Source organism: Coturnix japonica, chromosome 4, assembly GCF_001577835.2.
Source record: "Coturnix japonica isolate 7356 chromosome 4, Coturnix japonica 2.1, whole genome shotgun sequence".
Taxonomy (NCBI): Eukaryota; Metazoa; Chordata; class Aves; order Galliformes; family Phasianidae; genus Coturnix; species Coturnix japonica.
Window position 1 is genome coordinate 22,404,036 of NC_029519.1, and position 15,084 is coordinate 22,419,119.

The 15,084-nt window shown below is 36.6% G+C and overlaps 1 long non-coding RNA gene across 4 annotated transcripts in view; it reads left to right on the forward strand.

The window, feature by feature from the left end:
* The first annotated feature begins 3,171 nt into the window (after positions 1-3,171).
* The window catches only part of LOC107313086, a 40,268-nt gene continuing 28,355 nt past the window's right edge, over positions 3,172-15,084 (forward strand). Inside the window, exons 1-3 of one of the 4 annotated variants that reach the window (XR_001554792.2) lie at positions 3,172-7,914; positions 12,666-12,797; positions 13,561-13,855. This is a non-coding gene — a long non-coding RNA (uncharacterized LOC107313086). The remainder of the gene's footprint in view (positions 7,915-12,665; positions 12,798-13,560; positions 13,856-15,084) is intronic. The other 3 variants (XR_001554789.2, XR_001554790.2, XR_001554791.2) reach the window with 3 other exon arrangements.

Here is a 15,084-nt window from a genome sequence, read left to right on the forward strand (position 1 = left end):
CTTTCTTTTTTTTCCCCCTTAGGATAAATTACACTGAAATCTACAGAAATGTTCTTTTCTAGTTTGAGAGTAAGTGGGCTTCTATAATAAACATTTCTGTAACATACAGCTATTTTAGCCCAGACAGCTCAATTAGGGTTGTGCAATAAAATGCAACTTCTGTGCACTTGGTGAGCACTTAATGTGACTGAAAGCCTGTTAGCAAGAAATCTCATAGAAAATAGGTCCTGTCGAGTGTTTAAGGAAATTGAATTGGCATATATTTAACTCACAGGTCTGAAAAGCAAGAGATTTCTGGCTGCTGAGTAATTTAATTATATTGTCATATTTGACTTTTCCTGTTTGAGCCTCCTTTATTCATTATGTTTAATACATTGAGAGCTGTGCAAAGTGGATGGAAGTTTCTCATGCAAGATGATAAAAGTGGAAAACATAAAATTAAGCCTGACAACATTTTTCTCGTTTCATAGTTATCCATAAAAATCCAACCTTCTCATGTAAGCAATAGGCTAATATTTGTGACCTGTGTGTTCATTGGAAAATAAAGGTTTTTTTTTTGTTTTTTTTTTTCCTATTTTACTCTTCAAAGATAGCCTCTGATAACAGAGAAAACAACATCCAGTTTGTATAGTTTATATAGTTCCTATCTAAACTATTATGTAATTATCTTTAACATGTCTTTAACTAATTATAACATTCTTTGTTCTCTTAAACTTTTGCTTCTTTCCCACAGTTACAGTCCAAGAATCCCTGGCTGGTTATAGCCCACTGTGTAATGAATGTCATTTCTGGTTTGCTCTTGCTGAGTTGTGTGCCACCTTGGACATACTACTCTCTAAGAGGAGTTACTCATCCAGTGTTAGATATCTATAAAAAGCAAGAATTTCTTTATTGAGTACTTTTCAGGGAGGTGACAGTGATTTAGCTGTATCAAAACATTTATTTGGGGATGGGAAGAATACCTGCTTTTTTCTAATGACTCTAAGGACAGCGTAGAGGGCTTGCTTAGCCTACCAGTGTAACAGGCAGAGTATATATATAATATACTCGAAGAAAGACATATCAAATCTCTCCAATTACTTATTCTCAAGACAAACTAGAGGTTTGGCCCTTTATTTGTGGAATAAATATTTCTAAGGTGTCAGGTCGAATCTTAAAAAAAATAATTCTGCTAATTCAATGAGGAGGTCTCTACATAGTTTTTGCATAAAGAAGATGGTCATAATTCTGCACTGTGTTTGTGTCTGTTAGATGGGATCCATCAAATGAGGTGACTTGCAATCTTGAGAATTCCATCTTGTTTCACTAAATATACGTTTAATTTCAAAGAAAAGTGTGGGCAGGCAGGCTGCTGTTTCGTCTTTAGACAAGATTTATTCTGAATGTTTTGAATGATCAAAATTGAAATGACATTTTTTGGCATCTTTATCACCATTTATAACTGATGATTTACTCTCGAGTGTCTCTATAGTTAGATAAGGTATCTGTTATCTGTCTCCTACTCAGGACAGATTTTACACCAGTGACAATAAACAGTGAGGAGACTCATTTTTATTATGGATCAAATAACCATCTGCAGGCAGCCAATGTTACTTTGGTAATTGCTATTGTAGCATAAACACTTAAGAAACTGTATACAATGTGAGATGGATGCTCAGCAAGTACTGATGATAGTTCACGCTGGTATAGCTTGTGGCTGCCAGATTCATCTTGTCACAGTGAGAAATTGCTATTTTCTTAAGGGCAGAAAACAGATAGAAAAAAAAACAAAGTTTGGGATGCTATTTTGAGACAGTAACACTTGCAAATGTATTTGTAAGTTTACTCTTTCTGATGCACAAATAATAGAAAGACAGACAATGTTTTGGCAAATATTATTTTTTAAAAGGAACACCAAGTGATTATGAAAGCTCTTCTAATTTTCCTCTTATTTCTCGGCAGGGAAATTATCAACACTTCTGAGTAAATATTGAAATGCTGCAATTTTCTTTAGAAGAGCCAGTCAAATATTTACTGTTGTATATAGCGCCCGGTTTTCCATTACTTGCCAGGGTATCTTGTTTATTGAATGTTTTAGTTGTACATTGAGGAAGGTGATTTTGTGCTATGGTAAGTAGTTTAAACATTGTATTTTTGAAAATAGTTTAAGACTAATAGAAACAGATTTTAAAATGAATCAAATAAGCCAGTCTGCTGCCTGCTAGTGCCTCTGTGACTCACAAATGCTGCTGTTGTGCTTATGAAGCTTGGCTGACTTAAAATAGCGATTCTATTTCTTAACAAGAGATTAGGCACATCACCACTTTTTCTTCTTAGTGAGTTCACTTTACTGTAAACATCAGGTGACACCGTAGGCTGCAAAGGTTTCATTAAATGATCTACATTTGATCTTGTTCAGCACATTTCTGAAGAAAAACTTTGGTGGGCATCACTATTTTTACTTGCAAACCTATGTATTTTTGAGTGTGAACAAGGACGTATTACTGTTGGGCAGTTACATCCAGATATAGAGATATAAAGTAGAGTTAGGAATGAATGCATAATGTGAGAATTGTTATGAGAAGCTCTACAGGGGATATGTGAGCTCTAAATGAATTTAGGATAGACACTTGCTGGCTGCTGTACTGTCTGTAGCTCAATTACACGGAAGAGATATTGTTCAAAGGAGTAGGATCCTTATTTTTAGTCCCTTCATTCTAACCAGTATTTGATTTGAGAAGAGAAACATGTGCACCGTGTTACTTTCATCTAGTGTAACAGTACAGTTGAAAACAGCTTGGACCTTTCAGCCACTCAACTGTTAGTTCTGTACTGATATGCCTGAAATAAGAACTTTGTTGCCTCAGGCTGCCTCAGCAGCCACTGAAAGGAGATATGCACACTCCAAAATTCAGTCATGCTGTTGAAGATCTGAATTGCTTTGTGAAGGTGTCCTTCTTTAACGATTATAGAGGATGTGTAAGGTAATTAAACACCTACCTACCTTTGGTACCTCAATTAAATGTGCTGATTCTGACCCTTAGCTCTGTGAAGTTCATGCTGAATTATAGTCTCTCATCTAAGTGCAATCTGAAAATTGATGGAAATCCACAGTATTTACTAGAATTTGATGGAGAGGCTGGGAGATTTTGAGGGGTAATTTTGAGATGCGGTTTAATTCTGAAGAAAATCAAGTAAAGACTGTATACCAATTTAATTATATATTGTATACCAATAGTAAAGATTCTATACCGAAGACTGTATACCAATAGTAAAGATTCTATACCGTGAGGGACATTCCCAGGAAACCATTATGAATCTTATAGCTGGGTTTGTGTACATATCTACCTTTAAGAGTAAAATGCTGATATAGATAGGTTCGAAATGAATTGTCTAATAGTAAGATGGAAGGTTGAGTGCCTAGCTCTTGACACCAGCAGAGACTGTGGATTCTGTGATGGCCAAAGCATCATAGCACAGCTAAAAACCAAACAACTGGTGTTCAAGGAGCATTTAGATGTTGTACTAAGGGACAAGGGAGATACTGGTGGTAGGTGGACAGCTGGACTGGATGATCTTGGAGGTGTTTCCAACCCTGGCAAGTCTATGATTCTAACTAAAAACATGATAAGTGGTACTGAGGCAGATATTAAAGAAATTGGCTTTAAGGTCTCTGACTGTGAATGGGGATTGGGTCTCTTTTATTTCTACTGCTTTTAAATTTTTAATTCATACACAATGCACTGATAGGTGAAGAATTTCCTAATTTATTTTAGAAAACTTAAAGTGTGGTCAGCCAGGACTATTCTATTGGAGGAAAGAAAAGGTGAAATAACATTTCCCCAGAACAGAAACAAACAGAAATCTGAAAGTAGAAAGATATAGAAGTATTTGAGAAAAACATAAAATACTGAGGCTTGGATAACTCTTATAAAGCAGAAGATGCCTGCTAAAGGTGTTGGATCCATTACTACTGGAGTGAGAACAATGCTCTGTATGGCGTAGATGTCCCTTATCAGTGCTTACAGTGTATTTCTTAAGGTATAAATTTTTAACAGAAGCTCAAGCTGCAATAAATCTTAAAAGGTAAGCAACAAGATTTGTGACTCCCTAACAACATTCCCCATTGACCCTGAAGATTTCTTGACTGGAAGCTGATGGAGAATTAAAGCTGCTTTAAAAATAGCACTGACTGCCTTCACTTGCTCTCCTCCATGGGAGAATTCTGCCAGCGGTGGCTAAAGGATGAGGGAAAGCGGTAAGAGACGGATATTCTTTGTTCCAAAAATCCTTTGTGCCACTAGGGCAGAGGTTTCTGTTCATAATTTAAGGCCCTGCTAAGAAGTGTGGTAGAGTGTTAACGCTTCTGTGGTTTTAACAAAGCCTATTAAAATCATGTTTGCATATAACTGATTTCTGATGTTTTTCAGAAGTACCTTTCCAAGTGAAGACAATCCTTTCATGGAAACAAACAAAACATCCACTTAGAGAGAGTTTTCTGTAAATATATGCTAAGATGTTGCCACATTATAAACAATTATACTGGATAACTGATAGTTTTATACATAACCAATGCTCTGACAGAGCTATACGGAAATTGAACAAAACCTGTCAGGAAGTAAACAGAAGCAACTGTTTCATCACAATAGAAAACTGAACAAGATATGTTTAGCTCATAAGGGTAACCTAACATTTGAGCTGCTGAAGTATGATTTGATAGAGCTGATTTTGATTTCAAATGAATAACTTAAAATCTTTTAGAAGACTGCATATGTAGATGAACTCTCAGTCTAAACATTTGGCTAAAAACAGTCCACCTCAGAAGAGAGGTGGGTGTGAGTGCACCAAACACCTGGTTTTGAAAGCAAATTGCTTTGTTAAATTATGGATTTGTTATTGAATATAATATACATATTTTACAAATGTATAAGTTCCTACTATTTAATACTTTGAATTGATGTTAAGGAGAGATCTTCATAAGAGGCAAAAACACCTAGAATTCAGTTGTAAAAATGCCTCTTGTGCCAGTTATCTCCAGGACTTGTTCCATTTGTCTTGAGGAGGCTGAGTGGTGTGTGTAAGTCCATCAGTTTCAAGGGATTTAGAATAACAGAACCCAAGTTAGAATGGACCCCAAAGCTGGTCCAAAAAACAGGTTGTTTCAGTGAAGACTGCATATGTGTATATACTTGAAGCATACAAAACATTTAGAAACATTAGGGCAAAAAAAACCAACAAATATTTCTTTAATGTGGCCTGAACTCAAGATACCTTTTCTTCTTCCTAGGGTTGTTGAAATAAGAAACTTGATCTCTAGGAAACCTGATTTTTAGGATGCCACCATGGTGGCAGAGGAAATCAAAGTCTGCTGGTGTGGAAAATTTGTATTTGTTGTACTTTGTTTCTCTGTTTCTGGTGGTAGAGGAAAAAAATCAGTCAATACCTAAATCCAAACGTGGATCCAAATCTTAGAAAATTAAGTTGCATCCTCTGAGATTTTTCTTTTTTCTTCTGTAAAAGGTAAATATTAGGAAAATATCCTTCTGTAATTAAGCTAACTGGAGTTCTGTAGATGGAAAACACAAGAGAGACTTGAGCCAATGGGAAACTAGTTGCAACAAGTCGCAGTAGGCTTTGTATTTGTTCCTCGAAGTGCAAAACACAGCTATTAGTTGCCTGTAAATGGAAACAGAACTTGTGACAGGGAGTTAAAATCATCAGCTAATTCACAGGTCACTTTAAGACCAATTTTAAGGGTAAACAGGACTCACGGGCTCAGAGATGTCTCCAGAATAGTGAACAATTTATTCTGAGCTCTGATTTTCAGGAGAGAAAGATGCAGCAAGCAGGTTCTTTATGGTAATATGTATTTTATGTTTCCTATGGTATATGAAACACGAGATTCTTTATTATTTTGAATTATTGAACATCATTTAAATTCATATGGAAACAAAGATTATTTCCCAAAGCATTTATTTTCTGAGCTGACTGAGCCATTTCTCTTGACATGTATCAAGCTGATTGAAAGAGAACATTGAAAATGAAACCTCTGCAATTTCATATACCAAGATTAGAGGCAGAACAAATAATGCAATGCAATGTAATCAAAATTAGAAGAGATTTTCACCTGAGACTAGGCCAGCAGATGGCAAATATAGTTCAATGTAGAGAAATGTAAGATAATTAAAGTTGAAGTTAGGAACTAATCTGGGGGATACATGCTAAATGGAGCAATCATCCAGCACGGTGATCAAGAAAAAGATTTGGGGATTATTCTGGAAGAAATTATTGAAACCACGATCCTGTTGAACAGTATCAGTAAAATAGACAAATTTCATATTTGGTTGTAAAACAAAGTGTGAAGATATAAGATCGAGGAAGGGGATAGCAGACACTGCTGAAGCTACTGAAATTCACTGGCCTCATCAGGGCAGAGGAGAGGTGGAGGATCACCTCCCTTATCTTGCTGGCAATGCTATTCCTAATGTACTCCAGGTTGCCATTGGCCATGTCAGCCATGAAGGCACACTTCTGGCTCAGGGTCAGCACAGTGCAATATGTTTATTAAAATGAGAGCAAACTGCCCTAGTCTCCTTTGATTACTGTCTTTTAAATTTATTCTCACATCCAGACAAGGGGGATGTTTTTGCAGTGATATGAACTGTCGGAAAAAGCATTGTGCTTGCTGACATTTTCCATTCATGATCCTGTGAATAAGGACTTCAGTGATGTGTCTGTTCTTTTGATGTTTTTTGAGGAGCTGGATCTAAAGTTCATTATACTCTGAAAGAATATTTGCACTGATGTGCCATGAGTAGATTGATCATATGTGTTTGTTTGTTCCAGCTGCTGGGGGAAATTTGTACGCTGCTAGAAAACTATTTATGTGCATGGTTTAAGGCACCTCTGGAAGTCTGATCATGTATGAATTTCTACTTGAGACTCTCCTCCCGTGTAACTTCATGATTGTTATACAGACTGTTGTTCTCAGGTTTTTGTGGAGGCAACCTGATATGATTTTTCAATGTTTCTGTTAAATACCTGTAACAAAACCCTCTAGAGCATCAGGGACTGGAGGAATTTACAGATTGAATTTGAGAGCCTCTCAGCAAAAGATTCCATGATTTCTTTAAAATGTTGCACCTTATTTTACCTGATTGCTCAAGTAGCTATTTATATTCCCAAGACTTTGCCACAGGTGTATTTATGAAAACTTTAAAGCTTATCTGAAAATAAGAATAATTGCTGACGGGGTACATGCAAAAACTCATTCTGTCTGAAGTAGTTCTACACTCTTAGTAGGTTCTCTTTTGAGAACCTACTAAGTGTGGTGGTTGGTACCAGGTTTTGGTTTTGTACTGTATTAAGCAACTTTTTTGTCTTTGTCTGACCCTCAGTTGTCTCTGATTACAGAACAGCACTCTGTATCTGAGCAAACTGAACTACACAAATATTCTGAGAGGAAGGACAGAACAGTTCAAAGTTCTTCCAGAGAGATCATGTGCCAGAAACTGCAAGAACACTCAGAAATTTTAAATGGCACTTCATTGTTTAATATATAAACACGGGAAGAAGGAAAACAGTCATAGAAGTCTTATATAAAATAACATCTTGCTTGACTCTGTTGGTATATCTAGCTAGTTTTCAGTTAACTCACACAGAGGAAGCCAAGTGTAAAACTGCCCTCCATCTAAAAATAAGCACAATTGATAGTTGTTTCAACAGTACCTGAGCAAAAGGAGAAAATTCTGCTGAGTTTGTCTTGCATGAAGAAGAAACCCAACCATGCGTTTTAATACTGCAATTATACTGCGGGATGGGTGAATTCTTCAGTGTGTCCTGGGGATCCTGAAAGGTCTGGTGAAGGAACTGAAGTGTTCTTTTGCTGATGTCCTCCACCATACGGTCCTGGACCTCTCTCCTGCTGAGGCCAAGGTACAAGTTTCATTACAGTATGGGAATGACTGCTAACAAAGTATCTAACTAGACTGGAGAACTTAATAGTGCTCTTATATAATATGTAATGTATAAACTCTATCAGTTCAGATATTCACCAGATTCCTTAAAGAATCTGTATCTAAACTGGAAGTTAAGATATTACACAAGATGTGACTGAAGCATACTTGCTGTTTGAAGCACTGTATGGTTGTATTATACTAGGTTCTTTGTTGCTAGACTTTTTCATTTTTTTTTTATTTTTTTTATTTTTTATTTTTTAATGTGTATGGCACTCTCTGATACCTAAAAGTATAGCCAACTCTTTCCAGGCTTAAATTACTAAATTATGAAAGTACAAACTTGATGCAGCTCTGCTGTAGGGCATGTATTTGAGAGATACATTTATGGATCCAGTTTCATAAGGACTGAGATAGCTGTGATTTTTGTACCGGAGGCAAGTGGAAGCACCTAGACCTGAGGCTGAGGGTTACTGAGTTAGCAACTTGAGGTAGTGAATAAAGTTGTAATTTTTGAGGTCTCTCTCTCTCCACTGTTATACCTTTTGTTAGGATGTATCCAGCAGCTTTAAAGAAAGCAAAATAAGTTCCCTGAGCACACCAGTCTCAGAAGCACTTCATGAGTCTTGGTCTTCTGAATACAGTGTGGATTGTGTTCTTCCATTCTCAGTTTGGTAATTAATGTCTTTTCTTCCAGCACCATGTAGAACACTCCAAAAACCCTTGATTTTATTAATAATACCCTGTATCATATATGTATATTAGTAAAACTGGCCATGGTATTTTTAATGCTAGAGCTTATTATTACTTTCACTGAATCTTGTGAGCTAGCACAGACTAAAGCTAAAGACTGTTTTCACTTAACATGTGGGGATGTGTGTTACTTTGTTCTTAATTGTAAGTCATCACATGGCCTGAATGACAGGAAGTATTACTTCACAGGAGGATTTAAGTCAATTTCCACCTAAACAGATCTGCTTAGTCCCATTTTCAGTCTCCATATTATGGTTTGTAAGTATGACAGTGTGATTTTGGTTTTGTCCTGGAGAAATGATGGGATGAAGGAGGGCTTCATAGTGATATTACACCGATTTCTGTTGTGGGCCACTTATGACTCAGGAAGGGTCATTCATTATTTTCTACAGTAGTCCTTTTGGCTTTAAAGGTTTGCTCACTTAATGCAAAGCCATTGGTTGCATGGGCAGCTTCCTTGCTGCTCTCTCAGGAGGTCTTAGAAGCTACAAAGTCCTCCATCCTTGTCTTCTGAGCACTGAAGGGTCTTCACTCTAATAACTGCAGAGAGGGTAGAAAGTGTGTTCCTTCTCTTCCATAAAAATTTAGTAGATAATAGTCACAGAACAGTGAAACTCACTGGCTAGGTTGTTAGTTCAAGTTCTCTTCTTGATACAGAGAGATTTAATAAATCTATGCATGGTATGTGTTGTACTTTCATTTCTCATGTTGTTTCAGGCTAGCAGCTCTAACTAAATTAGATGTCAAGTACCTGCTGTTTTCTCCTCATCTTTATTACAACATTATTTGACATTGAGACATCTCTCTAAAAGTATTCAGAAATGAATTATTATCATAATTAGCTTGTCAAAGATAGTGACACTCTTATGGAAAGGAAGTAAGTCAAACAGAACAAATCAAGTTGGCAAGGAAAACAAGAAAAAGACCAAATATCTCCCTGAAGTTCCAAAGCACAGCAGTTTGGCTGCTTCCTGGCAGGGGAAGCTCAGCAGGACTTTACATTCCAGTTTCATTTAATCACTGCCGCTGCTGTCACTCATCAGAAAAGAAACTGCTTTCAAACCAATTGCAAACCATCACAAATAGATTGCTACCACACAGGGATCCATACAAATGTCACCAGAGAATATTCTGAGAGGGAAATGAATTACACATGTTTTAATTTGAAGCTTTCCCCTCTTGTGGGCAACTTTACGTTACTACCATAGTCAGACAGCACAGTGCTTTCCCATATAGGATAGAAACAGAGAAACTCAAACACTCAGATTTTCAATATTTCTGCTTGTATTGTAGGAGTATCATTATCCACTGGTGGAAATCACTTGATGTCAGTGGTTTAATTGTTGCACAGCTGGAATAAGCAGTGACTTTCTGTATTACGGATAGATAAACTGTTACTGCTCTGTGCATCTCTTGCCATACGTTATTCTTTGGATCCTGGGGAAAATGAGCCATCAGTCAATGATCCATGCATTAGAAGAAGCTTTCTCTGGAAGTATTAGTGTACAAATGTGGATAACCTTTTTCTTTTTTCAAACAGATATACGAGGTAAATTTTGCTAAGAGAACTGGTGGATTTCTCTCATTTAGTGAAGAAATATGAAAGTAGCCATTGATGTCTTCTATCTGGTCAAGCAATAACCATGTGTTCCCAGTTGGAATTGCTTCTTAGGATCATTATTCTGCTGGAAGCAGATATGAGGCTTCTAGGAAACACCAGTTTTCTGTATCTTAAATAGTGAAAAATTATTCTAAAAATTGTATAGCTCAGTATTTGATTGATTGAATGTTCAATTGGATGAAGCACTACAGGGCTAGGATTTATTAATCAAATTTATACAATGGAAGCCTTTACTTTTCAAAATTGGAGAGCAGTGATTGGTGTGAAGCACGAGCAATAACTTGAATAAAAATAGTTCTTGTCATTCATAAGGAAAAAGGAGAGAATAGGCAACAAGGGAGCACTGACTGCTGTATGTTTCATGTGGAAGAATTTTTGTAAGTCTGAAAACCAAGAAAATCTGAATTGTAAAAGGAAAACTTCAAGTGAGGCAGTATAGCTCAAGTACAAACTTACCCCCAAGTTTTATGCCTTGGGGCGTGCAGTCCAATATCAAATGTGGTAAATATTTCCTTTAACCCTCCAAAAATAACACATTGCTGAGGTACTTCTTGAATTCTAGGCAAATAGTGACAGACTGATGCTATCAAGTTATTTGTAAAATCAAGAATTGTCTTTTGTAAACAAAAGAAGAAAAAAATGGTAATGGTCCTACCTTAAATTATTGATTATTGAGAAATTTGAAACTGCTGGGGGAAAAAATAATGCTGTAAGGGGGATGAGATACTGAAGACTGGTCTGGGGAAGTGATACCTATTTGCAGCAAATGCTGATGCATGTTTTGTATTGCAAGGGGGCATGTGATGTTTTCTGCTGTTTTCTTGTTTGAAATAAGGCAGTGACTGAGTTTAGTTATGATCTTGGCCAGGAGAAGAAATCTTCCATTAAATCACTTTGATTATAGTGTTCTAACAAGCAAGCCTTAAACATACATATTTCTTAAAGTTATGCTGTTTATGAAAGTCCTATGAGTTCTGATGCAAGACAGAGAAGACCATTTGCTTGTCCCTCTCATTTTTCAAGGTCTATCCTTTAAGGTCAGATTTTGGCAACAGGCAGAATAATTTAGAACCAGCTGGAAAAATTTTGAAGAGAAAAGCATATTTGAAAATCCTGCAAGATTTACAACAGTGCAACTCCATTAAAACAGAATCAAGTGATTCAGGGATCACCTGATGAAATGGTGATAGCACAAAGACAACGAGATATGAAGTATGAGGACTGCAATGAAAGAAATGCTTCCTATTTTATTATGCTGGCCCACAATGTCAGTGGCAGATGTTGGTGGTATGGCAGTAGGGACTGAACTTTCTCTCCAGTATTCCATTCAATTTTGTTGTTGTGTTACACATAACAGCAGAGGGGCAGTCTGACAAAATGGCATCTAACATGTAAGTGCAGATAAAGCAGAATTGTGTCATTCAATTCCTCCATGCAGAAGAACTGGCACCCACTGACATTCATTGATGCTTGCTGAAAGTTTGCTGAGACCAAGCAGTGCATGTGAGCACAGTGAGGCAATGAGTGGTGCATTTCAGTGGTGGCCACAGTGAGTCAGCTCCACTGGCACACACTTTAATGAGTGGTGCATTCAGGCTCTTGTTTATAGCTGGCAAGAATGCACAGCAAATGATGATGCCTCTGCTGAAAAACTTTTTTGTAGCTGAGTATATCCTCTATCAAACAGTGTTATTGTTCTCTGATTGTCTGTCGTATGTTCCATGGAAATAAATAAGAAGCTTTACTTTTGGAGTAGCCCATGTACGTGGTAAGTGTGCTGATACCTAATATTGCCATACATACTTTGAAAATAGGTGTTTGATTTATTGATTTATTTATTTTGTATTGTTGTAGTTCTTGGAGGTGAAGACCACAGTAAAATGTTCTTATTAAAAAAAAAAAAAAAAGTAGTTCATTAAATTTTGCAAAGTGAGAATACATTGTTATAAGAAACATAACAAAAAGGGAAAAGGCAAACTGTTATGTGTCAATATTTATTGTAATTTGTTGGATACCAAATTACATCTGACAGGTTTAGCACTTCTAGGGCTGCCCAATTAACTCACTATAAGTTAGTACCAGATGTCAGCTGCTTTTCCTAGTAATTTAGAGTCACAGACTGACAGAATGGTTTGGGTTTGAATGGGCCTTTAAAGATCATCCACCTCAACCTCCCTGTCATTGGCAGGGACCTATTTTGCTAGATGAAGTTGCTGAAGCCCACCCAGCTTACCTTTGAACACTCATGCACTTGAACACTTCAGATGCACCATCCCACATGTAATTGCCCTCAGTCAATGTATGATATCTATTTCAGGTTCTAAGTCCTGCTAATCGGGTTTTGTTCTGTTCTATAGATGACCACTGAAATCAGCAAGATCCTTTCTGCTGACTTTGCTGAAACTGGAATCATGCTATTAATAGATAATGTAATGTTGTGAGAAAAACTTCAGTATATCAGGAAGAACAGCTTAAACATTTGAAAACTTGTAAGTATTTCAAACCCAATTCAGTAATGGAAGATTAGAAGTTAGAGGGAAAAGAGTGAAATATTTTGTACAGTCCCAATAAAAACTTGGAGATATTACAGAACAGCTCTGTAATGCAGAATGTTGTTTCCACATTAGATATTGAAAAGGGGGAATAGATCCAAAGAAATAGAACATAATGTATTTGTATTTTGCAACTTGTCCCGAGAAATAGCCAATGTGAAAGAGTAGAAATACCATATATTTTAGTAGCATATTTTAGAAATATAGTTGTTGAATTATGTGATAAATTCTCACTTGCAAAACTGCGATAGTTTTTAAATGTTGTGAATAGTATGGGTATGGCATTAAGAACTAAAAAGCATGTTGTAAGGCTATTCTGTTCGGATAAGAGACCCTCAGCAAAAGAAAAACAGACTTAAACATCAAAGAAGCCAGGGCCCCTACACAAGGCTGGTTTGTCTCGCTCTGTGGGTAGGTTGCGATGCAACAGGCAGGCACCAAGGTACTTCCCTCTATCCTCCTTCCATGCTTATCTGTATCCAAGGATAAGCAGATGTCCAGAAATAATGGAAGTAAACGTTAGATAAATAGTAATACACATGCTTAGATTGCAACAATTTATGTTCCCATATACTTATTAAGCATCAGGAAGATTTGTGAACCTGAAGTATTCAGCCAATGAGGAACTGGGGGGGGGGGGAAGAGGGGAGGGGAAAAGTGTCTAGTAATGGGGCTTAAAATTGTAACCTGTCTTCTACAGGTGTTTCTGCTTAAACCCATCGGTAAACTGAAACTATTGGTAGTTACAAGGAGTAGGGCAAAATGAACCCTATGTAAACACCCAGAAATACGCAAGTAAATGGAGATCTTTGCATTCTTGAACACCTGCAAGCAGCAAAAACATCTATGAAAGGACTCGAGTGTGAGCACACAGCTCTTAGCGTTGGAACTTTTTCCAATGCAGTCTGGCTTTCTGAAGGGGTAGAAGTTGCAAGTATTGTTGTTAGTAGTAATTGCATGGTAGACTGTTCAGCTGGAAATCTTTTTGCCCTGAGGTGAGTGCTCAGAATAAATGTTCCCTGCTTTGAGTCCCCTTACTGCTCTAAACTGTGTGCTAACTATTGTATTGAAAGCTGAAAGGAGAATAGATTGACTACTTTTCTCCTCATTCTTGTCCATATTTTACTCTCAAATTGCTATAATTTTTTGCCTTTCTGCTAAAATGAATCTTACAGTACACTTGAAGTTTTGGAAAAGGCAGTAGATTCCTTTAGGGGGCCTATGCGGGGAAAAATACTTTCCTCTATTTAGGTGCTGAATTATTTTTCAGTGATCTTATTTTTTGAAATAAAGTATGTGTGTGGTATACATATAATTCTGCCTTGAAAAGTTATTTTCTCTCTCTCTCTCTCTCTTTTTTTTTTTTTCTGCAGTCCATTCTAAAATTTCATATACAAAGTTCTTCTATTTATTACTGTTATTTATTGTTAACAGATTTTTCCTTTGTACACTGTATAAATAGATTTCTCAAAAAATTTATCGACATCTCAGGACAAAGTCAAAAGGACATTACTGTGAGTGAGCCTGCATATGTACAGCTCTCATTGGAATTAACAAAACAGGTGCAAACTATGATTCTAAATTGAGAACAAAGACAAAACCTTTTTTTATTCTTATATTTTTGAATGTAGGAGATGGCAAACATACAGATTTCTGTATGTTTCTGTATGTTACAGTTTATAACAGTGGTGTTTGTCATCATAACTTGCTTATCTGAAACCTTTCCCTAAAACCAAAAATGTGGATTCACCTTGGATTTTATCCATTATGCATGTATCATAATGAGCGTAGGGTACAGCTGTTAAAAAAAAAAATAAAAAAAATTGCTATGTATGAAATTACAGGGTACGCCATAAATGGCTTAAATGTACAATTACTGCCTGCTGTATTTAGAGAAAATAAGAAGACTGCTTGGCCTTTTTGATGCTATCTGGAAACATAAGCACTGGAGAAACCTGTTGCCAAGTTATTTACAGGCTTTGTATTATCCCCTAAGCATGTGTACACAGACTTACAGAAAACTACACCTGTGACTTACATTCCCAACTTTTTTTTTTTTTTTTGCCAAAGAGTCTATCACTGCTCTGGTAATGATCAATTCAAGATGAAGATTCATTTTTTTTCCCCTGTTCTTTGATTAGAAAATGCAGTGATTTTTGCATCAACTGATGTGTATTTCAAGATCAGAATGTGTACATTAAATTTCATTAAGCTGTGTTGTTAA